Consider the following 11,956-nt stretch of genomic DNA (forward strand, 5'->3'; position numbering starts at 1 on the left):
CAAGAACGGAGGTCATCTCTATATTGCAATTTTTTCCTCATACAAATTACTGAAAACCTCAGTGGATTCGACAAGTGTTGTACTAGGTTACAAAAGACACATGCCTGTTTGTTCTCCCCTCCAGGAAGATCAAAATACTACAGCCAGGAAGGAGCACAGCCTCACAGCCTGGAAAAAAATCTTTATTCCAAACATGAATTTCCCCAGGAGCCCTCAATCATGTACACAGCAAAGCCACCAGCTCTTCTACCTGTATGGGCAGGAGTGAGGCTTCCTCCTGCCACCTCAGGACACTGGGGTAATGTAATGCCTACCTCCCTGACTTATTCATATTTTTAATAAATGTTGAGTCAGAGAAAAAATACTCTGACTTCCCTTAGATGCAGATCCCTAGTGTTATCTGCTTTTCAGCATTCAGAAGTAGCACCTCTGATAAAGAAGCCAGATGCTTCTCTCCAAATGCAATTCATGATGTGCACGATGGACTATGAACAGCATCACCTGCTGTGGCAGGGAGGCCTTGAGGGGACAAGCAACAGGAAGGGGAAAAACTTTTTAATACCTTTGGTAGCTGGGGGTGTACCACAGCAGGACACCCAAGGCATCAGGAAAGGGGGTCAAGGACACGAGATGATTCCATCAGAAGCAACAATACAGGGAGCACTAACCACTGTGCAGCCAAGGCAGTAAATCTCTGCAATACAGGGAGCACTAACCACTGTGTAGCCAAGGCAGCACATCTCTGCCCTCAGCCATTTGCAGGCTGAACTGTCCCTCAGTGCAATTTCTCCTCAGTGGACTTGTACAAGTGAATTTAGTGATACCAAAACAAAGTGCCTCCCGAGGCAAAATAATTAACTAAGTCAGATTCCACTGCATATCTAGTGTCAAGAAAGCCACTGGCAGGCTTGAGTGCTCCACAGATAAATTACCCCTTGCACTATTCCTGATTCAGTAGCAACACCATTTGCTAAGAGTTTAATTCTTCATTATACAGGCAGGCGGTGACAAATTACCACAGTTTCTTGTCTCCAAAGTACTTTCTTTACAAACTGTGGACTCAGAACACTGTGGTTGGAAAAACACCCTTTTCTCTGTAAAAACTCACTCCAAATGCACTTGAGCTCACACTTTGAGAAGATTCACTGAGCCCAGACCCCTGTGACATCCCAGCAGGCAGCAGGGCAGGACACAGTGCCTACACAAGCTGGGATGCAGGGAGTTCATCAGACAGGACCTGCTGACCCCATGGCACTGAGCAGAGGGCTGGCACAGGGACCAAGAGCTGATGGAGCTCTGGAAAGCCAGGAAATAGGCTGGTATTTGCAGGTTATTCGAAGTAGAATAGCCAAGCATGTAGTGATAGGAACCTTTAGTTCTATTTCAAGTATTTCTGTCTCAGAGAAGATTACAGTTTACAAACTAAGTAATTTATATTCTTAAAAATAAAAAAAGTATTTAAAATAACAGGTACTTTCACTTGCCTTGGCAAGCTTAGCCTATTCCCCTGTAAAATCACCATATACATAGGATGGAAAAAAAAATTACTAGAGAAGTGTAAATATGCCCCTTGTCACAGCAAAGGATTACTATTTTCGTGTCAAATATCTAGAGATTAAAGGGACTGCAGAAAGTGTAACTAGATTCTTAAGAGCTATCAACTCAAGAGTTATTTGGGTAAGAATTTCATTCTGTACCAAAAAAATCAGTCCTTTAGAATTGAAATTAGTGCTTACCTATACATATCAACTTTAGTTTTTCAACTCATACACAGCAAGATCTCACAAGTGATCAACAGATAGCAGCAAAAAGAGAGGTTTCACATAACTTTCATGTGATCCTCCCTACTAATGATCACACAGGTGGCTAAACATAAGGAATGCTAACTACAGCACCTTACTAATTATAGGAAAAAGACACCAAGGCACACCCCAGCTTTCTCTCAAAGGAGATATACAGTGGTAACTCACATACATTCAGGCTTTGGGCCACAAAACCTTTATATGCTGAAGTTGCTTGTGTAAATTTACCTGTTTGCCTCCTGTGAGTGCTGACAGTGTTTGCAGGGGTGGACAGTGGGGTTCTGCCTCTGAAGCTGAGCCCTGCCAGCACACACAGACCAATACTTCATGTATTCAAGATGTGCCAAAGAAGATTTTCATAAAACACTTCTTCATTTAGTACTAAACAAGACTTTGGCAGCTTTGCCCACTCATTTATGTCTCCCCAAACCCAGGAATAGAGAATTAAAACACAGAGAGGTTTTATTTCTTGCAGCCTGAAGGCAATGGGTTTGACATATTGGAGAATGGTTCAAAATGTACAAACTTGGACATGGCCTTATATAAAGTGAAATCTCTGCCTGCACAACAGTCACTTAAAGTAAATGCATTAATGCTGGGATGCAGTTACAGACCTTCATATAGAAAGTCTTTCAGCTGGAATTTTACATAATATATTTTCTGCAGCAGAGCTGTTTGAGGACCACACACACACTCAGCTCTCCACTGAGGAAAATGAAACATGTAATGGTTTTTTTTACTTATACCTTGGCCCTATGTTGTCTCTCCTGTTTCTCAGAGAGACCTTTCCAGCTATCCATTTTCCCAAGCATCCTTTGTTCTGACTTGTAGCTGTACTGCATCAATAAATAAAGACAACAAAGCAAGGAGCTTTTATATTGGTCAACTAATACTTGAATAACAGCAGAGAGAGGCTGGGATAAGTTGAAACACCAGTATGTAGGAGCTGTAATTGTGCCATTGGGTACCTTGCTCTTCTTCTCTCCTCTCAAACCTCTTCAGTTCATCTCCTTCCTTTATCTTTAATGTATACTTTTGAGGGGTGCACTAGTTACAGAACATCTTACACATTTCAGTAGAGAATAATGATTATTAATTTTTAAATGGTTACCATTTATAAAATAACTCTGGAAATCCTAACAGAATATTTTCCCTAAGTTATTTTAATTTTGCAAAATGGAATTAATTGTCACAGTGATTTCTGAGCCTTGGGCACATGCACAGGAGAGTTCTCCCATATTCAGGGCCTCTGGTCTCCCCAAGAAGAAAACAGGAAGCAGCCTGGGTGTGACCTCGCTCGCTGAGGTCAGCGCTATTGTTGCACTTCTGCACATTTTGGAAGTGTTTTAAAGTGATATGTCTCCATTATAGCTTTGGTACAAAAACAGGAAATAATCAACCAACGCCTCTCGAGAGGAAGGGTATGAGCAGAACTTACTTAAACACCCATTTCTCCAACAGACACCGTCCCCAGTTTTAAGGAACTGATGCGAGTGTGTGCTCAAAATTGAATGTACAGCTGGAAAGGAGAGGCCACAAGACAGACTCACAAGCAAACAATGAATCAGTGGGATTTGAGAGTGTTCCCTCTTCGTGTGTCCACATGCCCCGCGCAGTTACATCAGGAACACAACCCCACCCACCAACTGGGTGGCAGAAGCAGTTTCAAGACAACAATATTGCTCCTTCCTTCCTTGGTCAAAACACCTCATACCTACACATCACAAACATAAATATGTGCCATTTGACACACACGTAGCTACTCAGCTGGTGATTTTAGTAAGACTTTGAAACAAAGCCTGCCACATCAAAACACTTCCATTTACCACAATAACTCCTTGGTGCTGTGAACAGAAGTCATTTCAATGAGACAAATACAAACATCTGTGTTCACCTTCAGACTTCAGTGCTGTAAGGATCAACCTCTGGTGTGTTTCAGTCACAGAGCTGGGTTTGATGACTGGTTTTATTACGGTTGCCATGGAAGACAAACAGACCGGCAAATACTGACCTTGTTAACAGCAGTCACAAAACAGACAAAGGAAATCACAGTTGAGAAGTTTGAGTGAAATAATTCTTAAGTTTGCTAGCAAAAAACCATCAGTAACTTTTACCCTTCTTTATGCAGTAGGATGACATTTCATGAGACTAGTGTCTGAAGCTCAGAGATTTGAGAGTTTATTTCTAAAACCCAACTGAAAGTCTAAGCCAAGTACATTCATAAAACATATAGAAAGCCCCTACTCTTCTTTGCCCACACACACTAGATTCTAGAAAAAAAACCCAAGAAATTCAGTGTTGAGCACAAGGCTGAAAAAAGCACAGGAAGGAAGGAATTTTTAAAAGTCATGAATATTTCACAGTCCAAAAGAGTGATTTTTCCAAAATTAACATTTTTGCATCTTATGCTCATTATGTTTGTTTCCAGGTCAAAATGTTTTGGTACATAAGCACAGATTTATTTTTATCACACTCCCTGCAAACAGAACTTCATGTGAAATTCAAACTGTCTTCAGCGACTATAATGATTCGCCAGTAAAAACTTGGTTCACTGACCTCAGGACACATCACTGAACAAATTATTAATGGTTTTGCAATTCAAAGCATCTAAGAAGTGGCAAGAAAGATCTTAATGAAGCAGAAAGATATAACCCTAAGTAAGAAGACAGTGATGGTTCCAGTCCAATTTCTTCTTTGGGCACAGACAGGTGGACACACACAGGGAGCGTGCTGAGGTTTTTTGTCTCTTCCAATACCCAGCCACATCCAGAGGCTATTCTAACATTTTACTAGGAAAAATGTACTGCAGAGTGACAATTCAAAGTCATTTTGAAAGACCCTCATTTACATTAAAATCCATCTCCAAACAAGTTTGATTTTGGATTTTTTTAGGGGCCAGCACATTGGTATTTACTGAAGTGGCATCATGGAGGGCCAAGCAGTGCAATGCATATAAAATCTGGTCTGGCACCTACAGGCACAAAAGATTACTGAGGCAGCCTCCTGTTATCTGAGAGAGAGCAGACTGCACAGTGTGCATAAAAGGCACCAAGCACACAGATAATTTTAGGTTTAAAGTCAATGGAGAAAATACACATTAAGAGAAACTAGTACTGTCTCCAGGAAAAGTGCCTTAATTCAACTCGGATGACTATTCACTCGACTGCAACAATCTCTGGCTGACAGTCTTTGCAAGGGGAGCATTCTCACACACTTGAGGAGCAGAAAGCCCAGCAGTACCAGTTACACACAGATTGCATCCTTTCAAACTCATCACCAGCTCGGGAAAAACCACGGATCTGATCTATACATAGTGCTCAGCACCCTTCCCTCCTCCTCCCCATTCAGCACCACACACACTCCCTTGGTACCGAAGTTACAGCGAGGCATTATGTGTTCACAGCACCACGCAGCTGGAACACTCAGCTGGACTCTTTCATACGGAAACAAGGGAATAGAAGCACTTGCCTTTTTTTTTTTTTTTTTTTTTTAAATACAGACTATCCAAAGATCAGATAAAACTATTTCCCTCAGGTCCAATTTTAATTTTGCTTTTGGTTCCCAATATATTTCTGGTCAATTACTTGTGATTTGAAGCCACAAAAATTAAGTTCTCTTCCAGATTAGAGTTCAAGCTACTTTAGTAGGGTTTTCTAAATATTTTTTTTTTGAGATACATATTGTCATAGGCCTTTAAAGAAAAACAACTATCACAAACCTGACTTTATAGAACAATTAGAAATCCCATGCTACAAAGTAAAAACCCTATATACTGGTTTTTTCACCCCTACTAATGCAAGAATGAGATTAAGAGTACATGAGCTATTTAACTACTTCAGGTACAACTTGTGATGAGATGGATGTATCTAACCTATACTCTTCTGAATTGTTTTTGATGTTTCTCAAGCAGTAAGCAGTAACGCCTGTTTTCAAACAGCTGCTTTTTAAAGAAGATACTACATCCAATATTTAGGAAATATGTTAAGGAAATAAGGAGCACTAGGTTCCTAACTATCTCCACACTTGTAGGGTTCTCAATAAAGGCTGTCTTTGTAGTGGGAGTAATTTTTAACTGGCCATAATTGAGAAATTAGCCACCTGCCTACTGGAAAGAAAGTAAACCTAGATGAAGTTTCCAACAGAACAGGGTAAAAGAGAAACAAAATGCTGCTGCTAAGTACAATATTCCCATCTATAGCAGTCTTCCACAAAGGATCACTTCTTTATTTTTTAATGAAAACTTTTTTATGAAAGCATGATGCTCACTAGCCTATAAATAGCAGTATTCCCCTGTGGAGACAAAGCCTAAGGTTATAGACAGGAATAATCAGTCAGGTACCATGGCCTCAAGAGAGCCCATGGCTCCAGAAACCTGCTTTGCTGCAGGATATCTTTCCAGTCCACTGGAACTGCTGTTCTTGTAAGTGCTTCCCAGTACGTCCGTCACAGTGAGAGGGGTCAAGAGCAGCTCAGCTGAGTGCATCATCTCAGCCTTCACCACAGACCAGACACTGTTCTTGGAAGACTTTTGGTTTTGGTGTTTGAGATATGCATACTACCATTTTTGGAGTTTTTCTCAGCGGTGGTGACTAAAAGATTAGTAAAAATGGCTAAGCAATCTTGACCTCCTGCTTCCAGAAGCTATGAGCAGAGCACAGTGTTACCTGACTCAGTGAGAAGGCAAACATTAGCCACAGCTCTGAAACCCACCGGCAATTGAAGTGTTTGCTGAGGCTGTTGGTCTTTCAGCTGTCACCCTGTCCAAGTAACCAGGAAGGGCTATGACCAGGTTTCTGTAGAGATTGAGAACAGAAAATTGCTCAAGCTTCTGAAGCAGCATCACAAGCAAAAGTCAACTTTCTTCACTCCGTCCCTTTTCAACGCATGTATTTGGCTTTTGATGCCCATCAGTCTGCATCTGTAATGAAGTCTCATAGATGAGCAGGAAAAAACCCCTTAATGACTTCCCGTCTCTGGCTACCCAACCTTCCCAACTAGCTGCTTTTTCCTAAAGTGTGGGGAACAGCAGCTAAGCACTCACATCATTAAATACTCCTTTACAGTCCATTTAGTTTGGTCTTGAATTTTATTTTTATTCTGCTGTACAAAAACAAAGAAACAACCTGGCTCCCTCTTTTGGGCTGCTTCCAAGACAAGAGAGGAGTTTTCCCTTTTCCGTTCCATATCTTAGAAATTAAGGTTGTGCTTGTAGCACCTGAAATCGTAGTTTTACTTCCTGGCCACTTCATTCTCCACACTTTGGAGTGGTTTTGTATTCAGACAGCTTGTATCCAAACTACTCGAAAGAGCACTGGAGAAGTTTCTTGCCCCACAAGCGTCAGGAAGATTAAAAAGGAGCATTTAATATCCCATAAAATGCTGAAACACTTCCCTGTGGACCATCACTCTTCTCCCCTGAGATTGTCAGGAGCACCCCCACTCCTGCTGTGTCCTTCCTACCATTCCAATGGAGGGAAAATGGTACTATCATCATTATTAGTTTCTTGACATTCTAGGGCATCTGGACTTAATGCTGTCATGGAAACTTTGCTGTGCTATTTCTGAACTCTGCCTAACGTTGAGATTGCAACAAAACTCAATCAGATCTTCTACCATCTCCCCTTCCCATCAGCACCATGCACATGCAAAGGAAAGGGCTCCACTTTGCATTCTTAAGAGCAGCACAACATAAATACATGTGCCTAAATCTAATTTATAATTGGGGGGGGAAGCTTTTATACAATAAAACTACCTAAAAGCTGGCATACCCCAAATTACTAATTTTTTAGTCCTCTGACAGTACATTGCACTGTCAAAGCTGTACATCAGATCACCAAAAGTTATCAAAATCATTAGATACACACAGAGGCTCTAAAATTAGTGTGTGAAATCAGATTTTGACAAACATAGCTTCTGTATATGGAATTTGAATACTTTTTTCAGGTCAATAACAACTAAGCCCAACTTAAATCAAGAATCTGTAGGAAGAAAAATGTCTTCCTATTTCAAACTAGGAATAAAATTGGTTTGCATGAACAATCACTTAAAGCAATCAATCATGATTGCAAAGGGTCACCAGAAAAATACTCAGATCAAATAGTTCTTTTAAATACCATGTGTGTTTCAACAATAGATCATAAATAAGCATCTTTAATTTTAATGCAAGACTTTAGATGTGTATAGATACCACACAAACTGTATTTTAATATATAAATAGAAAATTACACAGGTGCAATTTATGCTAATTACCATATTAAAAATAAATAAATAACCAAATAAACACATATAGGGCAGCAAAAGCATATACAAAAATTAATCCAACAAGAATTAAATCATCAAGTTATCCTGAAACTGCTTGGGTGCTCTGTGCTGACCACCTGAACCAATAAGTGCACGATGGAAACGAACTAGGCAGGTCCAAAACTTCCCACTCCTGACTGTGAGGAGGTGATTTGTTCTTGTAAAGCTGCCAAGCCTGTCACCGAGAGCAGCTCCAAGACCTTCAATCTCATTTAAGAAGCACATTCAATCATGGGATTGATCTGATGATTTCATTTTGTTCCCCTCCCTCCCCATTTGAAAATTAAAATCTTGTAATTTTAAATTTAACATTACTCAGCTCTTTTAATGTTTCAAAACAGTGGGATTCACAATGACTCAAACACTTGGCTTACAATGAAAATCCATATGATTAATATTTGTTTGAGATCCAACATAAGAAGGAGGGGGAAACTACAGTTTCTGCAAACTGGCAAACCTATTCTGCCCCTAAACAACTAATTTTATGTAATAGGTGGAAAGTTAAAAGTGCCTTTTGCTCTTCAATACAATCAGGCATTTCTATCTTTCCCCTTCTTTCCAGCTGAAGTCCTTTCAGAAGGCAACAGATTGCAAGAGTTACAGTAACCGAATAAAAATTTGGATTACTGTATGTCAGCATTTCACTTACTTTTGGAAGCTGAGACATCGTAAGGGAAAAGCCAGTGAACTGCACAACCATTTGCTAGCAAATGTCCATCTATATTTGTATTAATTCTCTCTTTCACCAACCTCCAGCCCAGTTCTCACTATGGTATTTCCCCTAACGACAGAGATTCACGACAATCAGCAGCACACCGAGTGTCATTGATGGCACCCGAGCCGATCTTCTTTCAAAGCATTAAGAAGTTCCCCTCTTGGTTTTTTGTTTCAGGCTCTCTGCAAAGACAGTTTGGTTGTTCGAACACTGCTGAACACTTGAACCCAAGCCTAAGCCTAAACAGCACTATCTTTTTAATTAAAGCTGCAGCTTTGTGCAGCACTGCCTCGTGTTATCTAGAAAGCTCCATGAGCTCCCTGCACCGGTATCAGGTACCAAACCACAGCCTTGAGAGAACAGCACACAGGCAACGTTTTTGGTGATCATTTGCTTTAGCTCTGTTTCGAATCTTTCACATAAATTCTATTACAAAACTCTAAGTTGCAAAACACAGAAGTTTCATACAAGGACAAAACAATAACAACTAAATTTAATTACACACTTCGGAAGATGAAGTAAGTGACAGGTCTGCATCTAGTTAGAGGAGAGAAAAATTTTGGTGGAATTTAAAAAATATTTTCTTGATTGGCAATACTCTGCATACTTTCTAAACAGCCAGTTCTGGGCTCTTGGGAGCTGCATTAATCTGAGCATTGATATTCCCAGACAGTATTAAGTACAAAACACAATCACTGCATTATCACTGTCCCTAAGTATTTACATTCCAGGAGCATGCACTGCATGTCAAGTTCAGAGATTCTGAATTTCTTACTAGTTTGATAACACATTTTAAAGGGACACCTCAGATAAAAAAAAAAAAAATAAATTACCATCTTCAGTGACACAATAGTCATAAATTAAGACTCTGGCAGAGAAGACAGTAACTGACGAAGATCACCACTTCTCTACATATTGTGGGGTTTTTTTGTATTTTTATTTCTTCAAAATCTTATATTCATAAATTTTGTGGTATTTTTAAAAATTCCATAATGGGTTGAGAGAGAACTATGTGGTTCTGTAATTAAAAATATTTTTGCAAGGTTTTCCAGTCCCACATTTTTCTTTAGAAACTGTGTGGAAAATTAAAATACTTGGACAAAATACACATTAAATATAGGAGTACTCAACTAAGCAACATGAAGATACAGTTGAAACTTTCACTATCCAACATAAATATGACATTTGTGGCAAACAATTTCTTACTTAAGATCTAAATGACCTGAGTAGTCCATCAAGACCAAGCCCTCAGGAAAGAGCTAAACTAGAGAAAGAACAGCAGTTATTTGCTGTAGCACTTTTACGACACAGAATACAGAAAAAGACATCTCTATAACCTGAAACTCATTATTTTCATGATTAACAGATGAAAGTTATTATTATAGCAGCCTTGGTTCTCAACCTATTGAATCTCTATAAGCCATCTGTATTATCCACTGTAAAAACTGCTCATTTTAAAGAAATAATAATTTAATACTGTCTACAGTTTGCCTTAGTAGACTCACAGTGAGACATGTCCATATATTTATGATCTCCCTCATTTTCCTGGCCCCCTTCTTCCAAGATACCATCAGTCTGTTCTTTGGAAGCACAAATTAACTTCACCACAACTATGGTGCTTAAGAATCACAAACAAACATTGCAAAAACCCACTGAAGATTCTCATCCCATTAAAAAGCTTTCAGGACTATGAGAGCTTGTCATGTGGTTTGTTTCATTTTAATTTGTTGATATAGTTATTATTCCTGCTAACATGACTTCAGACTTCCTCAACTCTAACGAGTAATTGGAGCCACTGTAGCTGTCACTTCATTGTCACATTAGTGGCCACCTTTTACATCACTTCCCGTACTTCTAGTGGAAGTCAGCGAGCAGATTCAGGTTTTCCTCTGAACACTGATGATTTTGCAGACTCATGTTTCCCGATATTCCCACTATTTCCCATAAGAACTGCCAAAATTCCTGGATCCTATATTGATATTTAGGGAAGTATATGGAATTCTAGAAAGCACATCAAATGCTCTTGTGGTAACTCCGTGGATGTTGCATGAGGCAACCCCTACAAACCAGAACAAGCTTGTGCTGACAACTGGCAGAGCAGGAAAAGCACCCAACTACCACTGGGAACCCCTTCCTTCTCAGAGCAATCCCTCTGATCCCTCCCTTCGCATTCCCAGTAGGAAACAGACAAAACATTTTTCAAAGCAGAGACCAAACTGGAACACAAAACTCCACTGAACACATAAATCCCACCAGACTCAGAAAACTACAGTTCTTGTCTCTCCCAACACTTTTACAGCAGGTTTTAGAGGTTGGTACCTGCCTCCTCTCTCTCTGCTCCATTTTGCCATTCTTTTCCCTCCTTTTCCCAATACTCTCTACTGAGCAGAGAACAAGTACTCCTGTTACTTCAGAAACTGATTATATATAATCAAATACTAATAATGAAAGCACTTTTCCCCTCAACTCATACTTAGCTTTGAGACTTACCCTGCTCCTACTTCAGAACTGAAAACCCTCCTGGAAAATTGTCTTTTCCAAGCTACAATAATCAGTCCAATAAAAGACAACATGTCTATTCTCAAATTGTATAATCAACAGGAGGGAATGGATAAGAGGCATATCTTGCATTAGTTCAGGTAATATTACAGCATAAACTAAACTTGTTGTCTACCACATTTATATCTGGTAGCAATTTGGAAAAGCAGTTTGGAGGCTTTTGTAAAAACTAAAGAAGCTGATAATCTCAGCAATAAGTACAATTATAAAAAAATCACATTTTGGAAAAAAAAAATCTGGATGTGGAAACCAGGAATACCTATAAAGTATGACACAAAAAGCATCTAATGACTTTGCACTTTTCCTAAAGACGGGGAGTACCTTCGCATTCACCCTTGTCAAACCAATTCACGGAATGCTGACATAAAGACAAGCTCTAGGCAGGCAGAGAAATGGAAAAGAGAGAGGAGAGTTTCCCTACATATTCCATAAGCCTGGGAACTGCCTGTTGCTGCCAGACTTCCAAACCTGAATCTCGAGTCCAGCCGAACCCGCTGGGATGGCAGGCGCGTCCTGCACGGGTCAGCAGTGCCCACCCGGGACTTCCAGCGCCAGGGCTGCCTCTGCCGACCCCCGGGCA

General features: G+C 39.9%; 1 protein-coding gene across 3 annotated transcripts in view; it reads right to left on the bottom strand.

Annotated features, from left to right (window-relative positions):
- Positions 1–11,956, bottom strand: part of GNB4 (G protein subunit beta 4) — a 62,589-nt gene that overhangs the window by 18,797 nt on the left and 31,836 nt on the right. The window contains exon 1 of one of the 3 annotated variants that reach the window (XM_018074888.2): positions 11,845–11,887. The exons of 1 other annotated variant lie outside the window; for it this stretch is intronic. The gene's annotated coding sequence lies outside the window, so the exon portion shown is untranslated. Of the gene's footprint in view, positions 1–5,053; positions 5,477–11,844; positions 11,888–11,956 lie in introns of those variants that run through there. One more of the 3 variants, XM_018074887.2, reaches the window with a different exon arrangement.

This window comes from Manacus vitellinus, unplaced genomic scaffold (assembly GCF_001715985.3).
Source record: "Manacus vitellinus isolate BGI_N305 unplaced genomic scaffold, ASM171598v3 scaffold_29_pilon, whole genome shotgun sequence".
Classification (NCBI taxonomy): Eukaryota; Metazoa; Chordata; class Aves; order Passeriformes; family Pipridae; genus Manacus; species Manacus vitellinus.